General features: G+C 35.3%; 1 long non-coding RNA gene across 1 annotated transcript in view; it reads left to right on the forward strand.

Annotated features, from left to right (window-relative positions):
* Window positions 1–4,815: 4,815 nt before the first annotated feature.
* The window catches only part of LOC141399613 (uncharacterized), a 36,499-nt gene continuing 15,045 nt past the window's right edge, over window positions 4,816–26,269 (forward strand). The window contains exon 1 of the long non-coding RNA XR_012411881.1: window positions 4,816–5,251. This is a non-coding gene — a long non-coding RNA (uncharacterized lncRNA). The remainder of the gene's footprint in view (window positions 5,252–26,269) is intronic.

The raw sequence follows: 26,269 nt of genomic DNA on the forward strand, positions 1-26,269 counted from the left end.
TCAGAATAATTACAAATATCCTTTTTTAAGTTGTTTTTTTTCTTTTTTTTTGGTTTATCCTACATACATATGCAAATGTTTTCGTAGGTGCTTAAACACTTACACCTCTTATTTCTTTGTTAATTGGTTTTACTCACTGTGATGTTATTATACTTGTATGGAAATGTAATTATTATCCTTTGATTTTCCTAAATCCACATTAGCGACGAACGTCGAGGCCTCGAAGTACGTTATGTGTGTGTGATGCTGTTATGTAGGTATTTACTGTAAAGGGTGTTAATAGTTATGATTGAAATTTTTGCATATGTTTCAGGATGTCTATGACTCAAATACAATATTATGATGATTATGTTATTACGGATAATACTTGCGGACTCATAAGGATTTGTACAAATTTTTAAAGGGGTAAATAATTGCCTGTAGCGGGAGTCGAACCCACGATGTTCTACGTCTTGTGTACGGATACAGGGCCTGCTTGCTACTTGCCTACTTAGGTTACTGCACCCTTGTTGATGCGGCTGCTTATTTAATGGTTTTATGTACGATCGCAGGCAAGCTCCACGTTGACTGTTCGTACTCAACACAAAGCTGTTGGGCTGTACATCTATTTTTAGCACACGATCTTGATACTGATCGCCAAATGTGAAGTGGCGAGCTGGTGTCTGAGATTGCCCACGGTTGAATCGTACAGTGTTGGTCTTGGGGATGATGTATATCGGTAAATCTGATATTGCCACGTTTGGGTTTGCTGACACCGATTAGCTTGTTCCAACTATGGGTTTTGTTTAAAGCAAACTATAAATTGTCGCAAACGGCAAAAAATGGTAATACTTTGTCGGTTTTGTTTTTTGTTCATTGATCGTATGGAACCCACTAAGACAAGGAAATAACCAATTCTTAGGATTTTTTAAAACAGGATAGCTGTTGTGGCCTCATTTACGGACAACACTAATATTGCCGCAAATGAGGACTTGGCGGTAATCTTATTTTCAACTTGTTATAGGTTGTGTTTTCGGAAAATTGTTAAAAAAATCTATGCAAGATAGAGATTTTAATGCAACGTTTGTGCCAAGAAGTTCTATTTAAGTTTTTCGTATTTATTAGAAAAATTTCTTTTATTTGGCGAGTAATGTCTTATTTTTGCCGATTGTTAAGATTTCTTTAGATTGAAATCACAATACTTTTTTTGAGTTCTGGCACTTTTTAATTTGTCGATATGTAAATTACAGACTATCCGTTTTTTTGTAACGTTAACAACCGAAAGTATTTAGAGAATTCTTTCCTGCATTATTCAGGTATAGAGCACTCTAAGTGGCATACTGATCTCCCTTAAAATAATGGTAACGGAGTAAGTTAACGAAATTATAACTATATTCTCATATTAATTGAGACCATTGTTAATAATATTTCTCACCAATACATAGAAAATATATAGAATTCGAAGTCTCCAACTAACGGTTTTTACCGAAGAACAAAAAAATAAAAAAAAATTATTGGTCCGAGCCGGGCTCGAACTCCGGTCCTTATGACCGCGAGGCTGATGTCTTACCACTGAGCTACGTCAGGAGGTGGGGGTCGCTTGACAAAATGCTTACTTCCGCTATTTTGCTGAGGAACGGCCATGACAATATTAGCCAAGACACTTTACTGTAGTGACAAAGCAGTTTAATCCGTAGATACATATCCAAATGAATGCACAAAAGTATTAGACAAAAACCTTATTCGGTGGAATTTTTATTCGGTGGAACCATAATTTACTACAAATATTGGCGAAAAATGTTGAACCTTTGTGGGGGAGGTACCGGAAGGAGTGGACCGATATGGCCCGTCGTCGAACTTAAATCAAATCTGGACAAAATATTTCGATACCCAAAATTTGAACCGAATCGATTGGTCCGTTCGAGAGTTAACGTGCGCAACAGCCAGACAGGCAGACAGACAGACGGACGGACATTGCTAGATCGACTCAAAATTTTCTGAAACGGATATCGTACAAACATACTTGGGGTTTAAAACAATTATATCGATGAGGCACATTTTTGGTCGTATCAAAGTGTAAGTACCCTCTTTAGCCTAAAAGCTGAGGGTATAAAAAACCCTATCTATCGATATCCCCGCAAATTTTTGCGCTTTAATCCTATCCATATTGTTTTGAAAACCACCCTAAAGACGTAAGTTTTTTTGAAAAAAAGTATTTCAATCCACACAGGCTGAGGGTATATCTCTGTCGGCAATGTCGACTGATACGTTTTTACTTGTTTTAATAATATGTAGCCAAAAAGGTCACATTGTCCATTATAATATAAGGAAAATAACACCTTGCGTTTCCAGTAAGGTATGTATTTGCTATATCGCTGGTATGTTTTCATGTATATCAATCAATCAACATATCGCAATCATATAAAAGAAATTCAGTGGAAACTAGTGCCCAGGTGTAGTGGAGCAGGGTATCACATGGTCGGCTTTAATTGTTTTTAACAATTAATGTTTCGAATACTTTTCATTCAGATTTTTTACAAAAAATTTTTTACAATGTTTATTTATCTAATACCACTCAAATAAAAGTTAACGCTGTCATATCTTTCACCATTTCATCACTCATGGTTATATCTTTGTGAGCATTCCTTAAAGACCACAGACAATGAACCATAACTTGTGCTTAGTTAACTTGTGTGTAGCATCTTTTAACTAATTGCCGGTATTTCGAAGAAGCGAGAATAAAATCCACATAACCTGCATGTCCCAAAATTAATACAAGCAGCCCCAAAACTCTTTGTTTTGTAACTGGTATACACACAAAAACTGTTATATTTCTTGAAACCAGTATCTTATGAGCTCTGTGACAAGTTGTGAGAGTCGAATGCATATGACAACTTTTCCATAGAGTCGTGGCATATGTGTAACACCATAACGTTCCATGCCAAGTTTTGCTCTATTGACATTGACACGTTTCTCATTAAATTGGGAGAGTGCCACATCGAATTATTACACATTTGTTTAGTACACAATTTAGCCATATATACCAGGACTGTCTCACTGAATGTGGGTTTCGAATGATACTTCGAAAAAGAGAGAATAAAGTCCACACAATTTTTTCTCACACATTAATTGTCCCAAAGACTCCCTTACCTAAAGCAGTCATGTACACAAAAACTGTTATACTTGACGAAGTCAATGAAAATGCTGAGAGATATATGATATGAGAAGCTGAGAGAATCAAATCGCATTGAATTATAACAGCTTTTGTTTAGCACACAATTCAGCCGAATATACCAGGACTACCTCACTGAAGGTGGTTTCCGTTTGGTTCGTGTTTTCCTCCACTCCCAAAAGAGATATTTATAGTTTTCTAAATAACGCCAATCATAAGTAACGAGAGAATACATGGAGTTTGTTGGTACGAAAGTCGTTAGTGGTGTGCACGCCTGTTCTATATTTCTATAATGCCCACCCAGTTGAGCTTAAAGAGTACCGGCAAATTGTATAATAGACCGGGGCGATTTGTATGGAAGGAAAAAAGTGTTAGCGGGCGCCTGGAGTTTCTGATTCTTGGGATTGTACTGAGCAAAAAAGTCAACTAGACCATATGTCTACGGTGAAAATCGAGACCCCGGATTTTGACTTGAAGTTTTTTTCAAGGATTTTTGGATATTTTGGCATATAACAACCAAACCACGGAGATTTTCGATCCAACACACAGACAGCAATTGTAGCCAAGACAATAATTAAGAACTCTCTAGTACATCGCAAAAGCATTGGAACTCTCCTTCAGTTAGTTATGGCCTCGAGAAAGTGCACATTTTTCGGAAAATATCGATTAACGACACTGTGCTACAAAATGGAACTCAAAGTCAGTGGGTGGAAAATTCCTTGTGGAGATGAAATCCCTTAGTGAGTGTACTAAGAACCCAAAAGGAAATTTTCACCATAGGTCAAGGTTCCAAGATATCGCGTGATTAATGGTTTAATTTTTGCCCCTTAATTTGTGATAAAATAGCTTTATATCTCTGTTAAGCGTTATTGTAGCTTCATTTTGAGATTACAAGTCAAATCGAATGCTGAATCTTTTTGTGGAATATTTCATCCCTCTAACTCAATTCCTTTCGTGTCCTTTTCGTCCTTTATTTTTTGAACCGTAGTAAAAGTACCACAAGACGAGATTTTACAGCATCCAAATATTCTGCAAAAATGTTGTTCAGAAGATTTAAGGTACGGTTATCATTGATGACCAAACGATATTTCTCCGTTTTCATGGTCATTTTTGACATTTACCCGGTTTTTGTTCAGGAAACTATGTTTTGTTTTTATGTATATTCGTTATTGGCTGTGGTGCTTCTGAAATACTTACCATAAATAGCTCTTGTAAAAACGAACACGTTAATAAAAAATTTTATTGGAGGATAGATCCGGTTATCTAAATTTTTGAACCGGATATTCTGATATTAAAACCGTATTGTGAACCGGTTTTAAGTAGCCGATTAACGGTATATGTATATCATTAGAAAGCTAATAAAATGGTCAATAAAATGACAGCAAGTCAAAATCAGGGGGCTCAATTTTCACCGTATACATATGGTCTAGTTGACTTTTTTGCTCAGTACAATCCCAAGAATCAGAAACTCCAGGCGCCCGTGATGGTGTTCAAATCGCCCCACTCTATTGTATAAATAAGTACTTTTCTCTCTGCTCTCCACGCGTAAGGCCACTCTATGTTCTTAAAATACTTTCTTACCCTCAAACAAAAAGAAACAAAATATGCACCGCTATGCGTAGAACAGGATGTATGTTAGTCTTTAAATGAACGTGGGACATGCTTCACGTGTGAACGTGCGAAACGGTTGCGAAATATAAAATAACACATAGCATAACGCGTATAAACACGTGTTTATGCATGAATGCATGAATAAATGAAATATTGGAAATTTTAAAAATAAAATTGGATATAAAGGTTACAAAAAGTGAAAAAAGAATACACAAATATTAAAAAAGCACAAAATTTATTGAAAAGGTTTTCAAGAATTTTGGATTTAAAGATATAATTTCCTAAAAATAGTCAAAATAAAAAATAATATCGCTTGCATTATATTGCTGTAAAAATGACAATTCTATTTGTGAATGTAACGAAAAGTTGTGTGGGAGGAAATAACGCATGTAACGGAGAAGCTAAGCCATTACCGTAAAGGACAATAATACCAAAAACTTGTATACATTGTACATACCCTTATAGAAAGCGGGATATGAAAGAAGGAAGGTAAGCAAAGTAAATTTTGAAAAGATAACACAAAATGGTTTCTTTAATATTGAAGAGAATGAAATGACATAGAAAGTTCTGATTCTTAAAACCCCAGTTTTGTTAAACTATAAAAGTTGTCCCCAACCGAGTCATTCTTGCAGGTTAAAGTTGCAGTTATAAAGTTTTGAAGAATATCTAAGCCACACTTTCATACTTTCTTCGAGAAGAATATTAAAGGTACTGCTTTCATGGTAAAGGTAATAATATATGGGGCGTATAAGTATTGTCTATAGTTATACGCCACAATGAAGTGAAATAGTGTTAAATGAAAATTATTAAGTTCCCACATATAAGGGCCCTGAATAGGTGCGGTATGTCGTACACAATCGTTTGACAATGATTTTACCTTCTGCGCAAAAATTGCCCTAAACATTGCGACATTACTGGACCCTTACATCAGGAAGTACTGGCCTGAAAAAAATTGTTATCTTGTAGTCACAATCACAACGACTATCTGCTATTAAACTTTTCAACACGATCTAAGAAGTGGATTAAAGAGCTTGAGTGGTCCATCTTGCAACTGGATCTAATTTTGGGAGTCATTGAAAGGATTGTTATTATGTCAGAAAACCTGGACTTGCCAACGAAAAAAATTGACATAGAAAATGTTATGAAAATTTAGATCAATGTTAGTCGCTGTCGGTTGTTATTCATTTCATTTTCATTTGTAATTGGAAACATTTCAATTGTAATTCCAATTATTCCATTTGTATTTGAAATTAGTCGATTTGAAATTAGAATTATCCTTTTTGTGCTTTAGTTTTCGAAATATTATATCCTTTGCTTTTGTTGTTTTTTGTATTTTGAGTACTTTATTACAGTAACTACTTCATCAGGGGAAGTCATAGTATCTTCATATTGCATACCGGATATGCTTAGGGTGTCCACTTATGTAGTCGAGTATAAAAGTTTTTAAAAATTAAAATCGAATGTCGTTCGTTGGTAATGGCATCAGTTAAGAGCGGCTGGACCAGTTTTGGTAATTCTTTTTCTGAAATGTTCTTCGTAACCCAACTTAGGTTTTTATGCAAAGAAAATTTGACCACGCCGACTTTTCCGCTCATTTTTTTCAATTTTCATCTTTTCTTTTCTAATAAAGCTACTGAACTAATTTTCCTGAAATTGTCAGGGAATGTACAGGGATGGCCCTCGGTGAAAATAGGCTACATATTTTGTTGAATTTCGGAATGGGAGGGGTACTTCCCCTATACCCTATTTCTTTAAAAATGCTATATTTTTATAAAAAAAATCAAATGTCGTTCATTGGTAATGGCATCAGTTGAGAACGGCTCAACCGATTTAGATAATTCTTTTTTTTTGTAGTGTTCTTCAAAACCCAACTTAGAATTTTATGCAGAGATAATTTGACCACGCCCACTTTTTCGCCCACTTTTTTTAATTTTAATCTTTTCTACAAATACTACTGAACCGATTTTCCTGAAATTGTCATGGAATGCACAGAGCCCAGGCGAAAATAGGCTACATATTTTGCTGAATTTCGGATGGGGAGGGGTACTTCCCCTATACCGTATTTCTTTAAAAATGCAATATCTATATAATTAAAAATCAAATGTCGTTCCTTGGTAATGGCTTCAGTTGAGAACGGCTGGACCGATGTGGATAATTCTTTTTTTGAAATATTCTTCATAACTCAACTTAGGTTTTTATGCAAAGAAAATATGACCACGCCCACATTTTTCAATAGGCTATATATTTTGTTGAATTTATATTTTTTAACAACCTTTTTACATGCGTTATATCTCCAAAACTTCTGAACCGAACGTGTTCATTTCCCCGACCCTGGATACATATTTTAGCCATAAGACCCGACCACTCCCACTTTCTTAAATATGTTAGAAATCAATGGAAATACCAGATGTTATGCATAACGAAGCTTTTATCTTATTGGAAAGCAAGTCTTTAGATTAGAAGGCAACATATCGATAGCTATATCTTCATCAGGTATACAAGATGCATTATAAGAAGGTGGAAGGGCGACTCAGTCGGCCCTAAAGTTGCCACAAACATCCCATAAGGGACAAGGGAGACTTCTCTCATATCAGTGAGTGCACCCCGATTCATATTTACCTCAATGATATGGGACCTACAGTTTATTGCCGAGTCCGAACGGCGTGTCTAAGTCTTAGACTCTAAGACACCACTTTTAGAGAAGTTTTACATGGCTGAAATACTCAGGAAATGTCGCCAACATTACTGAGGGGTATTTTGCCACCGTTGAAAAGAGTTTTGATGTTGCCTGGCCGAGGAATCAAACCCACGACCTTATGTGTGCAAGACGGGTGTGCATACCATTGCACCACGGTGGCACCCATTTTTATACCCTCCACCATAGTATGGAGGGTATACTAAGTTTGTTTTTCCGTTTGTAACGCATTGAAATACTCATTTGCGACCCTATAAAGTACATATATTCTTGATCAGGGTAAAATTCTAAGTCGATCTGAGCACGTCCGTCCGTCCGTCCGTCCGTCTGTGGTAATCATTCCACATCCACAAAAATGGAGATAGGACGCTGAAATTTTGGGAAAGTGCGTCTTTTGTTTGCAGGCAGGTCAAGTTCGATGATGGGCTATATCGGTCCACGTTTTGGTATAGCCCCCATATAACGGTACCCCCCGATTTACGGTATTTTGACGTTTTTAGCTACATTTTCAGACCGATTTGGCTATAATTTGACATTTAGGGTTCTTAAGTGTCAATAAACATATATAACAAAACTTGTGGACATAGGTCCACGTTATGGTATAGCCCCCATATAACGGTACCCCCCGATTTGCGGTATTTTGACGTTTTTAGCTACATTTTTAGACCGATTTAGCTATAATTTGACATTTAGGGTACTTAAGTGTTAGTTAACTTATATATTAGAAGTTGTGGACATAGGTCCACGTTTTGGTATAGCCCCCATATAACGGTACCCCCCGATTTGCGGTATTTTGACGTTTTTAGCTACATTTTCAGACCGAAGTAGCTATAATTTGACATTTAGGGTTCTTAAATGTCAATAAACTTATATAACAAAAGTTGTGGACATAGGTCTACGTTTTGGTATAGCCCCCATATAACGGTACCCCCCGATTTACGGTATTTTGACGGTTTTAGCTACATTTTCAGACCGATTTGGCTATAATTTGACATTTAGGGTTCTTAAGTGTCAATAAACATATATAACAAAACTTGTGGACATAGATCCACGTTTTGGTATAGCCCCCATATAACGGTACCCCCCGATTTGCGGTATTTTGACGTTTGTAGCTACATTTTCAGACCGATTTAGCTATAATTTGACATTTAGGGTTCTTAAGTATCAATAAACTTATATAACAAAAGTTGTGGACATAGGTCCACGTTTTGGTATAGCCCCCATATAACGGTACCCCCCGATTTACGGTATTTTGACGTTTTTAGCTACATTTTCAGACCGATGAAGCTATAATTTGACATTTGAAGTTCTTAAATGCCAATAAACTTATGTGACAAAACTTGTGGACATAGGTCCACGTTTTGGTATAGCCCCCATATAACGGTACCCCCCGATTTACGGTATTTTGACGTTTTTAGCTACATTTTCAGACCGATATAGCTCTAATTTGACATTTAGGGTTCTTAAGTGTAACTAAACTTATATAACAAAAGTTGTGGACCTAGGTCCACGTTTTGGTATAGCCCCCATATAACGGTACCCCCCGATTTGCGGTATTTTGACGTTTGTAGCTACATTTTCAGACCTATTTAGCTATCAATTGGCATTTAGGGTTCTTAAATGTCAATAAACGTACATAACTAGTGGACATAGGTCCATGTTTTGGAATAGCCCCCATATAACGTTACCGCCCGATTTCAGGTATTTTGAGAATTTTACCAAAAAGTTTTAACCGAATTATCTGTAATTTCAACATTTGACATTTGAAATTCTTAGTGGTCACCACACCTCTCCACCAAAAATTGTCAAGAAAGCCCCCATATAACGGTACCTCCCGATTTTCAGTAATTTGATGATTTTAGCTACAATATTAAACCGAACTAGCAGTAATTTGACATTTGAAGTTCTTAGTGGTCACAACACCTCTCTATCAAAAATTGTCAACATAGGTCCATGTTCGGATGTAGCTCCCATGTAACGGTACCTCCCAATTTTCAGTAATTTGGCAATTTTAGCTAAAATTTTTAACAGAACTAACTGTAATTTGACATTTGAAGGTTGTAGTGGTCACCGCACATCTGCATCAACAATTTTCAACATAGCCCCAATATAACGATACTTCCCGATTTTCGGTACTTTGAGGATTTTACTTAAAATGTTTAACCGAACGTAGGTCCATGTTTTTGTATAGCCCCAAAACAAACCTCCCGATTTTCCGTACCTTAGCTTTATTTTTTGGACAAACTTTCTGTAATTTGAAATTTAAAAGTCAACAAAAATTTTGCAACAAAAATTGTTCATTTAGGTTCATATTTTCGTATAGCCCAGATACCTCCGAACTAGCTGTTAATGACATTTGAAGTTCCCACGTTATGTACCGATTTTCGATATTTTGAGGATTCTAGCTAAATTTTTTAACCGAATTAGGAGTTATTTGACATTAAAGGCTCCCATCAAAAACTGCCAACATAGGCCCATGTTTTATAATAACCCCTATATAACGGTACCTCCCAATTTCTAGCCAACCAAAAATTGTCAACAGTTAGATATAGGCACCATAAAAAAGGGCCTCCCGAATGAAGCATTTTATGTACATTATCTGACATTTTAACGTACTCACTTAAAGTTAGGGACAGGAATGGATATTTTATGGTGGAGGGTATGAAAAGTTCGGCCCGGCCGAACTTAATTCTTTTTTACTTGTTTTTTTAGGGTATTATGGAAACAAATTAAGAATTCGCAAGTGTGAAGTTTCGACGTTTGCAAGAAACCGAAAGAGAGATTAGAGATTAATATAATCGTGATGTTTTTCATTTATCGAACAACTCTTCAGCTGTCAAAACATGTATTAATATCTAATACCCAACCCAGGGTTAGTGAGTTATGTAGAGTTGGGTAATCTAGTTCATTGTACTAGGTCCAAAACGTATGAGTAACATCATGAAATGTTACGTGGGATATTTAGTATACGCAGTTTGTTCAAAGAAAAAATGTGGTTCATTGGAACTGCGAAGTGAACCAGAGAGTTCCATATAGTTCCTTTAGCACAACTCTAGAGTTATGAGAATTAGGTTCAACATAGCGTATGATTGTTCTTAATTATTGAGTTGTGTCACGAAAACACATTTAACTCTTACGCAACGAATCCAACTAGATTCAAAAAGAATAGAAATGAAGCATTTGCATAGAATAATATCATCATGATATTTTGCATTTATCCGACATCCAAAAATTTTAATATCTAAAATTCAAGTCACAATTCGGGAGATATGCATATTTTAAAATTGGGGTACCCTATTGCGTATGCTTGTTATTAATCACAAAACCCCTTCTAACTCCTACTCTATGAATCTAAATTTAAAAAGTAGACTTGATTAAAAAAATGAGGCCCTTTCCTAAATCGGTTTTTAGTTGAAAATTTCCAAATATATATACAAAGCCTCTTTAAATTTCCATTGCATCCTTTTATATGTTGATCAATCAACGAATATAAGAATAAGTTGGATCCATGATTTACTCTGGAAAAATCTCGAAAACCACGCATTCTTTTCCCATCTGAAGGTTCCTTGCATTTCCTCTAAAAAATTAAATTGTAAAGTATATATTTCAAGGGGAGATCGGTTAAGATTTCTGAATGGTTTTTTCAAGCGTCTCAAAGGACATTTCCAGAGTATTATAATATTATGAAATTTTAAGTTTATCCAGCATCCCTTCAGATTTCCCAAAAAGGAATAAAATCTAAAATCCGAGCCACAGTGTGAAAGTTATGGGTATTAATTGTTAATAACACTGTGCAGCAGCATATTTGGGGGGTGGAAAATTTCTTTTGGAGATGAAAGCCCTTGATGAGTATACTAAGAACCCAAAAGCAAATTTTCGCAATAACTCAGAAGTTTGACCTACGGCATAACTGGCCTTCCGGGTTCGACTTTCATCGCCAAAAAGAATTGTTCGCCCCCCAGCCTTTGATCTCCATATTTGCGCGTATTGATATTTTTCCTTAAAAACAGTTTAAGAAAACGGTTTTTTTGTTCTAGAATTGCAACTAACAAAGTTTTCAGAAGCGAATTAATTTAATTTGATTGACAACTCTATAAGCTTTTTAACGGTATACATATAAGTTTAATCGGTTACTTAAAACCGGTTCAAAAATCGGTTTTAATGTCGGAATATCCGGTTCCAAAATTGAGACAACCGGATCTATCCTCCAAGAAAATTTGTTATTAACGTGTTCATCATTACAATAGCTATTTGTGGTAAATATTTCAAAAGCACCCCAGATGTCTACATAAGCAATAACCAATAGTTATGTGTACATACCAATAAATACCCAATGACGAATATACAGAAAAACAAAACATAGTTTATTTCTGAACCAAAACCGATTAAATGTCAAAAAGGACAATGAAAACGGGACAAAATTGATTAGTTGTCAAAGGGAACCGTACCTAAAATCTTCTGAGCAACATTTTTGTAGAATATTGGGATGCTGAAAAATCTCATCTTGTGGTACTTTCACTACGGTTCAAGAAATAAAGGACGAAAAGGACATGAAAGGGATTGAGTTAGAAGAATGGAATTGTCTACAAAAAGATTCGCCAATCGATTTCACTGAAGACATGTCACCTCAAAACGAAGCTACAACAACGCCAAACAGAGATATGGAGCTATTTTCCCAAGTATTATAGGGAAAAAAAATCAAAAACTTCATCGCGCGATATCTCGAAAATTTCCTTTTGGGTTCTTAGTATACTCATCAAGGGCTTTCATATTCAAAATAAATTTTCCACCCCCAGACTTTGAGTTCCATTTTGTGTCACAGTGTAATCATTGTTTTTTTTTTCACAAAAACCCTTGTAACTCACAAACTGTAAATACGATTTTAAAAAGTAAATCTGATTCCTCAAAATAGTCTAAAATACAGAAATTTAAATAGGAATGAAAATGAATCGGACCAGTTTCATCCTATTACATGCTGAAAATCAATGACGTACATGAATATAAAAATCAGTTAAATCCCTTATTTACTCTGACAGGATTCCGCCACCAACCTCGAATTTTACCTCTCTCCCTAACATCCTTCGACTTTCCTCTGCCAAACAAATGCTCTCGTAAAAACAAAAACGTTATACAATTCAACGGAAATGTCAGTTTGGTTTATATGAGCAAAATGTTCCCATACAAATGTGTGTGTGTTCGTCTGTGTAGCAGTTTCGTTGTAATCATTGCGATATGTAATTTACCGCGCTTATGTTTCTGCAGTTTGGGTTATATATGTACATGGTAAGTAAGCCAAAATATTGGTGTATGCTATGAAATCGGACACATCAGGCTTATTAAGAATCCGAGGGAAAAAAGTACGAATCATTGTTTGGTGGAATGTAAAGGCATTGAAGTTATGATTTAGGTAATTTTCTTGGCCCTTGACAGTGGTTTCAAGTCAGCAGCTACACACATACAAACACACACATTTGTGGCTAAAAGTATTTCTAAAATGATTAGTTGATTTTGTACGCTGCCTACTTTTAGGTTTTCCTAAACTCTGATAAACTATTGACAGCAAACAAACTTTATTCATAACGAAAAACAGACCCTGAAAAGCTGACATATGAAGGAATTTTAGAGTTCCACAATGCCATTGTTCCTCACTCATTTTATCCATTTGTAAATCAATCCCCATGAAAACTTTGAATTTCCTTTTTTGTAAATCAAATTAGATGACATTTGCTTTGCTTTGTGACGTCTGATTAACAAATTAGATAGAGGAAGAAATGAGATAAACTTGAGATTAAGAATAAAATTTATGGATTCTGATGTGTGTGTGTGTGAATTAAAAAAATAAGTCGTCATTAAGACCACAACTAAATTAATTACTTAAATAAATTATATTCAATAATGGGTATTATATTAAAAGTAAGAGGAGTGATGTGTGGTACACAACAGAGCAGGACAAATATTTCAAAGGAAACTTTTTTGGCAGAAGAAGTAAGAAGGAAGGAAACATATCACAAAGGAATACACAGATAAATCATCTATAAGGCCTTTAAAAAGTATAGACACCAAAATTTAAAAAGGAGAGAACCCCATTTGTTAAATCTTATGTAGACAGAATATCGTTGTAAAGACTTTTCAATAGGCAGTGGACTCGTGAAGGGTTTTTTGAATGGAAGGTCTTCTATATGTGTAACATATTTTCAAAAGATTTCCTTTAGACAAAAGTTCATTTGAAAGTCTTACTTTCTAAAGATCTTATAGATTTTGGTAGATTAATTGTAATATTATATTTTTTCATTTATCCAGCATTTTTCAGCAGCTAAAAAATAGTTTAAAGTTTAAAATCCAAGCCACATTGTGGAAGTTATGAGGATTTTTAAAATTGTTACGAAAACCCTAGTAACCTTGAAATTATAAATCACACTTCGGAATATAAACTGAATTCAGAAAGGGCAGAATTATAGTTATCTGCCACCAAACAATATAATAACGACACTTTTTAAAAAGTATTTGAAAGCATCAACGATGATCTATATTGTCAAAGAAGGTTTTACGTTCAGAAAGTCTTTTGAAAAAAACAATCGACCGACATTATTATTTTTCCACTTAGGTCTTGTTTTAAAAGGGAAGGAAAAGGAAATAAGTTCTCTTGAAAGCTGAAGGCAAATAACTTTTACATCATCTTCAAGTGACCTATTTTTAAATAGCCTTTTGTATGCGGGAGACCCCACACATACGCATCCCTGATCCTTTTTTAACTATGGGTATAAGTATTGGCAATATGCATACGCCCCTAAACAAAACCAATTAAAATGAATAGTTTTTAAATACTCCTTTAGTTGAACATGTATTTAAAGAAGACCCTTTTAGACTAGCTTCTATGTATAGAAGACCCCTTTAAAGGAGTTTATACTTATAAAAGACTATTTTGGGAGGAGATTTGTGTTTAAAAGATACTTTCAAAGGAGATTCTATATATAATACACCTTAAGAAGGGGGTTTTGTATATAGAAGGTCCCTTTAGAGTAGCTTCCCAGCCAACAATTTTTGCCGAGATCGTACCGAATTCGGATGTATTTTCTGCACAAGTTTCCATTTCTGATGCCGTAATCGCATGCAAAACAGGTCCGAATTTGTGTGAAGCGGTTCGCAGAATTCGGAACGTTTTGTCGAGGGAAATTCGGAAAGAACATTCTAGTTTCTACACGAATTCGTTTAGAAATCGAAAGATTTTCTGATAACACTCTGAAGAAATATTCGAAAATCTGAAGAAAAAAGAATTCTTTTCGGAGATTTGTTTCGAGATTCTGAAAATTTTCGGAACAAATTCTAAAAAAATTCTAGATATTTTCTCCGTAAATCGGAAACTATTCTGATGTTTTATTAGATATTCTGAATATTTTCTCCCAAAATTCTCAATGTTTATTAGGATACGATTCGAATTTCTCATCGATTAAATTGGAACTTTATTTAAAATATTTGTTGAACTTTTTATTATTACAATGATGATGAAATAGTATTCGTCGCTGCTGCCCACTAAATTGCACATTTATAAAATGATAAAGCACAGTCCTTGCGAACAAATTTTCCATTTGATTTATCTAAAATAGAAATAACAATATTATAAACAACGTTTTAGAAAATGTGTATACAATCTTACACTTTCATTTATTGTAAAACATGTGCCAATTTCATCACAAAATAACTTGTTCCGTTATGTCTTATTCACTTAACAGCTGCAAAATAACTAAAAAACAAGCAATATCGTGAAGACACAAAAAATCTCTCCCTTTTCTTTAAATCAACTCTCGACGAATGTTCGGCAACTTTGTTCCCGAGAGAGAGAGAAACGAATCAAAAATTTCCCATTAGAGTATGTGCAGATTACTCGCAACATTTTCGAAAACAAGCGCACGAAAGTGTGCAGAAATTGTTAAACGAAATCTTGCTGAAGATCCCTTCAATCTCTGAGGGAAATTTTGAGAATTCCGTACATTTTCTGAACAAACTTTGGAAAATCTCTTAAAAGAATCTAATATCAGAGCGCTCAGCAACAATTGTTTACTGGGTTCTGTCTATAAAAACCCCATTTAGAGGGGCTTCTATCTTCAGGAGAACACTGCTATCTATAGAAAACCCCTTTAGAGGGTCATCTTTTATATAAAATACACCTTTAGAGGGCTTCGTTTTATAAAAGACCAGTTTGGAGGGGCTCCTATCTGTAGAATATTCGTTTAAGGAGACTTTAATTTACAGGAGACCACCTTAGAGCTTCTTTTATCTATAGAAGAACACTTTAGATCTTCTAGAAGACAACTATGAGACAACTAATACCCTACAGAGGGGGGGTTTGTCTGCCGAAGACCCGTCGAGAGAGGCTTCAATTAAAACAAGTAAAAAGTATCAGTCGACTTTGCCGACAGAGATATACCCACAGCCTGTGTGAATTGAAACTTTCATCTATTGACTATACCGGCTACGCAGATTTTGTGGCCTTTTTTGAAAGTATCAACTTGCCGAAAAATATATATATTTTTTAATTTTTGACTGTTAGGGCGAAGATCATTTTTAATGATTTTTATTAATTTTCTCGTTTAGAGTTAAGCTTGATGATCGAAATTTTTTGCAAGTGAAAAACGAAATCCAAGGACTCGAACCGACACAGTCACCAAATTATGTGACCGATTTCGCTGTTAGTTGGACAGTTCTTCAGACATATCGAGTGGAATGGCTTCTCTGTCCTAGAACTTTTGGTTTTTCAAATGCAAATGTGTTTTTATAGAATAACGATGAACACCGATATGGACCATTTCTGAAGTAAAACAACATTTGGCTGGTTTGTTTGGTTTGCATTTCAGTGACATTTTTTTAATTGTTGGGGGGAGGTATCGGACGTTGTGCACCGATAGTGCCCATCTTCGAACTTAAACAAAGTTTGGAAAAAATATTAGCCAAATTTGGGACCGAATCGGCTGATCCGTTCGAGAGTTATCGTGTGCTTCATTCAGCCATTATATATGGTGCTATAGGGGGTTTTTATAGTTTGGGGCTATTTTCTCAAGAACTATGGACTTGTTCCTGATGTAACTTGTACCGTCGTAAGGGGGACAGTGAACACAAATTGTTACAATAAAAAACAAAGCGATTCGAGAGCAAGTCCCAAACTGATCTTTTCCGAAAATTTGTGTGGGAGCTACCCGAAGGAGTAGACCGATTGAGTCCATGTTGGAACCTCATCTATGTCTGGTAGAAATTCCACGGTTTTTAAAGTATGGACCAAATCGGTTACTCCCTTCAAAAGTTATAATGCGCACAAATTTTCCCAACACCGTCGAACTTTTGTGGGGAGGTATCGGAAGGAGTGGACCAACATAACCGATCTTCGATCTTAAGCTAAGTTTGGACAAAATAATACGAAACCCAAATTATGGACCTAATCGGTTGGTCCCTTCGAGAGCTTTCGTGCGCTCAAGCCAGCCAGACAGACAGATGGACGCACATGGCAAAATCAACTCCAAATTGTATGAAACGGATTTCGTCCAAACATACTTGGGGTCTAAATCCATTATTTCGATGAGGCACATTTTGCCCGTATGAAAGTTTGTATATGTACCCTCGTTAGCATAAATGCTGAGAGTATTAAAAAACTATTTATAATGGCATTTATTTATAGGGGTTTGGATTTTATAGCCTAATTTAAACCGGACTAAAATGACCATTCCACCATTCCACTGATTGGGGCTTTATCTCAGAAACTAATAAGAATTTTACTTCCCGGTCTTCAGCAATATTGTAGCCCTAAAGTAGAAGAACTTACGTGTCAAACCAGAAGAACTAGCGAATCAATATCGATAATATTTCAAACTATGTTCACAATACCTGTTTATTTTCATATTTGGGATTTCAATGCGTTGTTCATATATTTATCAAATTTCATTTGAAAATGTGCTAGAAATAGCGTGATAGAGGCATTTTACAAGAATGGAATGTTCTGAATAGTTGTGAATTACACTCCAGCGGATATTTCTTTCAAAGAAAAGTTAACGGAAAAGAAGTAACGTTAAAGGAATTTTTAGATATATTTTACATTTTGAGGCAACAAATGCCGTTTTTCGAGGTGATTATTTCTTCCAATATTTTCTTTATGCTCTTATCTAGAAATTTGCTTCAGAGGTCTGAACAGGATTCGAATTGATTTCAGAGATATTGCCTCGATTTGCTATAAAAGCTCAATATTTTGCCATTTTTAGATGAGGCCATTAAATTTAAACCCGATCTATCAACACAAAACCCAAATGGGGTTTTTGTCGATTGCGTCTGTACTTTTATAAAATCCGGAGTAGAAGTTGTTTGCACAAAATTACCTTGAAAATGTTACATAGTGCTTCTGAGCATGTAACTATGTCTTCTCAAAAATATTAAGTACTATTTTTCCCCATTTCAATGATAGTTATGAGTATTGTCATTAATCATACGCCCCGCAGAAACTGCAATTGTGCTTTTATTAATATTAATTTGTCTTTCATCCCCACACATTCTTGAACAAATAAACCTTAAATTTTTTCAAAGTTTGTAAACAATGGAAGCAGTAAGAAGTCGTTCATCTGCTTCATTGATTTTGTGGCATTATGTCTTTGAAATTACATTGGTACCTCTAACTTTCAGCTTTACAACGACTCAGTGGTAATGCAACGTTTGCTTCAAATACTTCTACAATTGTATTATCATTCCTCTTTATGTTCAACTGTAAATGAGTTCAACGTCAGCCATTTTTCCATAAGGATGGGCATGAATAGCACTGCGAAGAGGGAGAGAGGAAGGTAGACAGGGAGAACCATAGATGAAGACAAACTACAAAGTTTAAATTACGTGACTGCAACACTATCAGATCAGAGTGAAGAAGAAGTGGCTGTCCACAACATAGCATTGCACATCTAAACCATTTCACATAGTAATGCATTCAAACACTCAGCTCATTGGTTTCAGTTTTATATTCATTTCCCTTTGTCACTTTTCTGTTGCTGCTCTCTATGCTTTTTGTGTGAGGTTAATGTCTTTTTGGTGGGCAACAATACTTCAGTTTTTATTGTACGTTTGGCCATGGGATTTTTCGCTTAGTTTTTTATTTCGTTCTAGTTTTTGTATTTTACTACTTAAATAAATGTAGTTGATTATGGTAAACATGTTATACCGTAGAATTGTTTTTGCCTTTTGAATGTTATAAAAGCAAAAAAGAAAAACGAAAAGGAGATTATTGTATGACAACAACTAAATAAAAGAAAAGGCAAAAATAGAGAAAGTTATTATTATTATTTGCCAATAATGTTGCTACCATTGTTGTTGTTGCTGTTTGCTGGCGCTGGTGTCTTATTTGGTTGTTACTCGGCTATTGTAGCCGCGGTGTTATATTTGTAATAGTTTGTAACAAATGTTACGACCATGGATCAATGCTGCTGGTCAAACATCAGCTGCAAACAAAATATCATTGTCGATAAAATTGCATTGCCATCGATACTGGCACACATGGAACAAATTTAAGTGGGTATAAAAACCACGTTACACAAGGCTACAGAACGGTGAGGAAACGTCCTTTGCAATAGAAATAGATGGTGCCTATCGCTGATTTAAAGCAGCGTCAGGCACCATACTTTTCTATTGCATACTTTACGGGGTGTCATTGTGTAAGTGCATGCTTTTTCAATGGGTTGAATTGTGTGTGTGGAGAGAGCAACGATAAATGAGCGCTCGTGGGCGCTCTCTCGCCTGACGCTGATTTAAAGCAATGCTCGGCAATGTGATTCAGTTTTGTAATTGTGTGTGTAAAAATTTTTCCCATTCACACACAATTCAACTAATTGAAAAACGTGGCATTATGACACCCACCAAAGTATGCAATAGAAAAATATGTTGCCTGCCATTGATTTAAAGCGTCTGTTACGCAAAGTATATTGCATTCAAATAAATAAATAAAATTATAGAAGACACTTTTGGAAGGGAATCTTGCTAAGAAGAGCTTTTAAGTTGAGCCCGTAGGTTGAGGATTAGGAGTAGAAACCCCTCTAGAGGGCTTTTATGTGTAAAATTCCTCGTCCTCTTTCTATAGGGAGTTCTATGTATAGAACCCCTCCCTAGAGGACTTTTAATTCATAGGGTGGTATTTATTTAAAGAAGACTCCTTTAAATGATTTCTTATTTATAGAGAAATTATTTAGATCGGTTTCTATTCTTAAGAAGTTCCTTCAAATTTGTTTCTAGAAGGATTTGTTTATACAAGACCACATTAAACACTTTACTGGGACTTACCTTTATAGAAGACTAATTTAACAAGCTTTCTTTGTACAAATACCCCTTAGACGAGTATTTACATATAAATGTCCTTTCATAAGGGTTTATGCTCACAGAAGACCCCTTTAGAGAGTCTTTTATCTATACAATACCCCTTAAGAAAGACTAGTATCTACAGAATAACCCTTAGGGCATACTTCTTTTTACAAAAGATCCCTTTAGGTATGCTTCTATTTATCGAATACCTATTTAGGGCGACTTCTATTTATCGAAGTCATATTCAGAGGACCTACATTCATAAAAAATTATGTCGGATAACTGCTTTGAAGGAGTTTCTATTTGTAGAGTCTATTTATAGGTTAAAAGGGCTTCTATTTATGCAAGAACCCTTCGAAGGGATTTACATTTGTAGACGACCCTTTAGGAGAGGCTTCTATTTATAATCTATTTAGAGTGGCTTCTATTTATAAAATACAACTTTAGAGGGGCTCGAAAAACCCCTTGGGTATGAAAAAACCCTTTTAGAGGCGTGATTCTGGCTAAGGAAGACCCTCTATTTACAGAAGATAACTTTAGAGGGGATCTTCTATTCATTAAAGATTCCATCAGCTGCGTTTTCTACGCACAGGACGCCCCTTCAGATTGACTTCAATGTTAGGAGACTCCTTTAAAAAGGCCTCCTTTAAGAAGGACATATTTATAGAAGACCCCTTCAGAATGCCTTCTGTTTATAGAAGACTACGTCAAAGGTAGTTCTATACATCATAGGCTTCTATGCAGAGGCCTGTATACATCCCCCTTAGTAGGATTCTATTAATAGAAGACCGCTTAAAATATGCATCTGTCTATAAAATACACCTTAGGTGGTTTTTATAGAAAACTCTGGAAGGGGCTTCTTTTTATGGAGGACCTATCATAAGTTACATATATTTGTAAAAGACATCTATTTATCTCTTAAAGACCCTTTCAGAGGACTTATATATATTGAATAACCCTTCAAAGGGGCTTTTATTCATAGATTATATTTTCGAGTGTATTTTTAATTATGGACGTTCCCCTTCAAATGAAAATGTTTTGCGAGTACATTCAACTGCACTTCTTAGATATGGACTAGCATTTTTGTATATAATTGTAAAGCAAAACTCACTAACATTACAAAATCCGATGGAAATGATAATAAATAATAAAAGCCCGAAAAGTATGTACAAAAAAGTGGTTCAAAGGTGGTTACCTCCTTCTCATAATTTTTTTTTTAAATCGTTTGTATCCCTTCTCATAGTATACAAACTGTTGCTGAAAGTATGTAACAGAATATGTTTGATTATTAAATTAATTTCCTTTGCATACTTTTAGGAAGTTTGTGCTTAAGAGATTATTTATTAAATCAGTGGTAAAAAGGTTTCAAACTTTTGAACGAGAAGGACGTGTTTTTTGTCAAAAAATAAAATATAAAAATTAAATTTTTTTCATTGAATTTTTGTTCTGAGCAAATTTTCATTGGGATTGGGAAATGAATATTTACCCTTTGGGCAAGGACGCTCGCGTTCTTGCAGAGAATATTCCTCCCGATAAAGCTAGCCAAAAGGCGAAATCGAAGTCAACTATTGGCGAGCTCTTGCACGATGCTTGTTTTAATGATAATGAATCGGATGATCGGATTCCGGGATATCGCGTCGAAGACATTGTTCGGCCAGACTCATCACCTATGGCTTCAAAAAGCAACGATGAAAACCCACTACCCTTGTAACCAATATTGAAGAATTGCCTTCTATTGGTGTCACCAATCTAATGAATGCTAATTCGGAGCAAATCCATGCAATACCTACATCAGCAGAAACGGTGAGCAATATGGATCAAGAGGAATGTCTCCCGACTAAAGACGAAGATTTCCAACTTGTGCAAAAGAAAAGAAAAATTGCAACTAGTTCCAGAAAAGCTAAGGTAGATATGTCCAATTTTGGACGTCATGTTCTAAAAAATGCATCCGATCAGTTGGTGCCGTCAAGCAACAGATTTGCGATATTAGGTGATTTGGATATTAAATCTGACAAAGCGTATAATAGGCCTGCTCCTTTGAAAGAAGTAGTAGATAAACCTGATAGGAATAGAAAATCTTTCTGTCCCCCTATTTTTCTTTTTGGCGTAGACTTGCATAGTTTGTTAAATGATTTAAAGGCCAGGAACATCGAATTTAGAATTATTAATAAAAGCAGACACAAAAGTAAACTTTATCTACAAGATCCAAATGTACACACCGAATTAATGAGCCTTCTACGAGAAAAAAAGTTGGACTCGTATTCTTATACTCCAAAAGAGTTGAAACGACAAACCATAGTTCTGCGCGGACTTCTACATGAAACTCAAATTGAAGATATTAAGTCAGATCTAGATATGTTAGTTCCGGATACGGTGCAAGACGTCTCTAAATTCACCACTTCTTACTCTAGAAAAAACGACATTGCTACAGGGCTTTATCTTGTAACTCTACAGTCGGGCAAATCGGTATCAGAATTGAAGTCACTGAGGTATGTATTGAAGCAAAGAGTCTATTGGGAATTGCCGAGAAGAAACATGGGAGATGTCCAATGCTGGAGATGCCAGAAATGGGGCCATATGTCGCAAAATTGCAATAGAGAATCTGTTTGTGTCAAATGTGGTGAAAACCACGCCAAAGGCGAATGTAAAATCGTACAGGGTGATGGGAACCTACCCTACTGTATCAACTGTGGGAATCGTGGTCATCCCGCAAGTTTTAGGGGTTGTCGTGAATATAAAAAGTATGTTGAACTGAAGAAAAGAGCTAAAACAGTTGCTTTGGAAAGAAAATCGAAAGTGAATAACAATGTTTTTAATGCTTTATCCTCTGTTATACAGCCGAATATCTCTTATTCAGATGCATCCCGTAAGTGTACTACTAGCCTAACTCCAGCCTCTTCTCCGAGGCCGAGACTTATCGAAGATTTTTTAAAAATCGCTAAAGAAATTTGTCCCCCTAAGACAATTTCATTAGAAGATAAAATTTCAAATTTCTTAAGAGATTATAAATCAATGTCAAAGGATGAGGCGATACAACAATGTGTTAGTCTCTTGCGCGAAGTTAATCAAACTTATGGTCCGTAATATGTTAAATCTCATCACATTTAATGTTAGGTCATTAATTGAATATGGCCGTAAATACGAATTGTACAAATTAGTCAACACCCATGATATTGACGTTGCATTCATTCAAGAAACGCACTTGCGATCTGGTGCAAATATTAATTTTGAGGGCTGTCAATTTCTCAGAGACAATAGCTCACAAGGGGTAGCTATTCTGCTAAGGAAAAATTACAAGTTCAAAAAAGAGGTTATTTCGGGTTTTAGTTTCCCTAGTTTATTTATCTCGATTGAAGTTTATATTAATGGCGCTCGTAGAAAAGTTTTGCTTGGCTCGATTTACTTACCGGGAAATTCTGATCAGTCGCAGATTTCACGTTCTCTGATTTGTTTAGGTCACTATTCCAGGGATTTTGATTTTACCTTTGTTGGTGGCGACTTTAATGCCAGACATGTTTCATGGGGGGATTTCATGAATAACATAAATGGGAATTGTTTTTATGATCACCTCCAACAACATCCACATTTCTTTACCGGAATATCTTCATCTTGTCCTACTTTTCCTAATGGTTCATCATATTTGGATCATTTTCTTATCAGTTCTAATGCCATAGACTTGCCCAATCCAATTTATTCTACTTCGTGCTTACCAATTGGAATGATTTAAAATATGATGTAACCCAAGGTATTTTGGACCATTATCCGATTACTGATAGAAATTTGACTAACGATGAAATCGATCAATATGTAGATGACTTCACTTCCGTGGTTAATTCTGAATTTCATTCTGAAAAAATTGACTTGCGAAAAAGACAATTTACAGTATCAGACAGAATAAAACAGCTATTCAAAATTAAATATAATTGGCAAAAGGAGCTTAAACGGATTTACCGTATCTCTAATAACAGGCGCAGTCCGGAATATCTGAGATTATCGAAACAGATCCAATTGTTAAGTGTAATGATAAAAAGACAGGTAGAACTTGAGCAAATTTCGACTTTCCAAGATAAACTTAAGAAAATTAAGCCAGGACCAAAGGCACATAAGGAAGTTTTTAATATTATTGGTCATCGGAGAACCCGTCCGATAGATAAACTTGCCGTTGATGGTACTGTAATAAGTAATGATTCTGAATGCCTCACGCGTTTAAAATCATTTTTTGATAATATTTATAATGACTGAATTTTGTAAACGGGTATATTGCAAACGTTCCACAAAACTGCCACGTATTTTCCACTGATTCAGATGCTAGAAATCAAGGAGGGTGTGCAAATCTAACAAATTTAAATGAAATTCTAGCCGTTGCTACCACTATTAAAAATAAGAAATCATCCGGGCTTGACACACTTTCTAATTTCATAATTCTTAAACTTCCAACAAAGGCCTTTGAATTTCTAACCATAATCTTTAATAACTGTATTTCAAACGGTTATTTCCCAGAATCTTGGAAAGTCTCTAAAATTGTTCCAATAAAGAAAAACCCAATAATGATGACATATCTAATTTGAGACCTATATCCTTGTTATTTAATGTTGGTAAACTTTTTGAAATGATTGTACGTATTAAAATGGATGTCGGAGTCACTTTACCGTATATACCTAGTTCACAGTTCGGGTTTCAAAAAGGACATTCCACAGTTGATGCAATGACAAAATTCACTAATGATATCGTTCTGAACCTAAGAGAAAAGAAATGTACCGTTGCAGTTTCCCTAGATGTAGAAAATGCCTTTGATCATGCCTCCCACTATGGAATATTGACCAAAATGATAAGGATTGGATTCAGCCCTGAGGTTATTAAACTATTTAAGAGCTTTTTAACAAACAGAAAATTTTGCGTTCTATATAAAAACCAGGTGTCCGAGCTGTCAAATATAAGCTCTGGCGTCCCTCAGGGATCTGTGTTAGCGCCGCACTTATACAACATCTTAATGTACGATTTCCCTCATAACCAGGAAAACGCTTCGGGTATTTTGTACGCTGACGACTCCCTTTTGTACTCGCACCACGAGTCACCAATGTGTGCTACTGACAATATCTCACAATACCTACATAATGTTAAACAATTTTACGATGAGTGGGGAATAAAAATTAACACTTCCAAGAGCGAAGCAATTTGCATTAGAAATGCATCTGGAAAATGTAAGCGTTCTGTAGTTCCTGAGAGTAAGGATTTAAAACTAGTTTTAAATGGCATTGAAATTCCCTTTAAAGACAAAATTACGTACCTGGGTGTAGAGTTCAACAAACTTTTTAAATTTAATTCACATGCTAGAAAGGCATTAAATAAGGCCCGTGGAGTTTTTATTTTGTTTTTGAAAATTCTAAACAACAAAGCTTTGCCAGCAAGTACAAAATTAATGTTGTACAAGACATGTATAAGGCCTGTTATTTTGTACGCCTTTCCTATCTGGTTTAGCACATCACCTACTGTTGTGAAAGAGCTAGAGGTTTTTGAGAGAAAAATTTTGAGACTTTGCATCGGAAAAAATTTTATGTGCATCAATAAGAGGTATTCGAATAATTTTATTTATGCAAATTCAAAATTGCAACGCATGGGTATCTATATCTGTACGATCCTAGATAAGTTTAATACAAGATTAGAGTTTCATGAAAATGTGCATATGAATGAAGCACGTAATAGTCAAGCGAACATTGGTTGGTATAACACAAATTATCTATCTCCCATAGGGTATAAATACGAGTCTGAAGCGGGTATTACCGAGTTTTATGAGAAGGCACTGGCCGGTACACATCGTGGGTAGTTATTGATTTACCTACTTTTTTGTCTGTTCATTGTTTTGTTTCCTTTTTGTTTTGTATCATTTTTAGCCAAACGCGAAATCTCAGAAATTATTAGACGTATTTGTATACAATGCAATAGTAATTGTGACCTCCACCATTAATTGATGATTTGAAAGTAGAATACCGCGATCGCGTCCGATTTCTGAATACTTTGTAATTACAGGTTAAGATTTTTGAATTTAGTAGGTGTTTGTAGTCCCAGTAACATAATTAAAATATGTTGAACATAAAAGATTTCAATGTTTGCCATAACTCGATTAAGAAGGCTATCAAATTTGGTGACTTGTGTCATATTGACAAGTCCCACTCCCAGCCCAGCCCAACAATTGTACACATGTAGTACTCACTATTACCTTCTACCACATATTTATGGTTTCGCGGATACGTCGCGATACCGAGAGTTCTACTCTTAAGAACATATAAACTACAATAAAAACTACACAAAAAACTCATCACATGTCTACGCCAACAATTCTTTATCGCGTCTAACTTTTTTTAGTTCTTAATCACAATCTTACTAAGCATATCTTTCCACATATTTTCCACCTTAAAAAAAGTGTTAATCATGTGTTTAATTTTCGAGCGAAACAATTTTGTTCTTCTTTGACAGCCCGGTATGTAATCATGGAGCGT

This window comes from Musca autumnalis, unplaced genomic scaffold (genome assembly GCF_047663935.1).
Source record: "Musca autumnalis isolate F117 unplaced genomic scaffold, ASM4766393v1 scaffold_3, whole genome shotgun sequence".
Taxonomy (NCBI): domain Eukaryota; kingdom Metazoa; phylum Arthropoda; class Insecta; order Diptera; family Muscidae; genus Musca; species Musca autumnalis.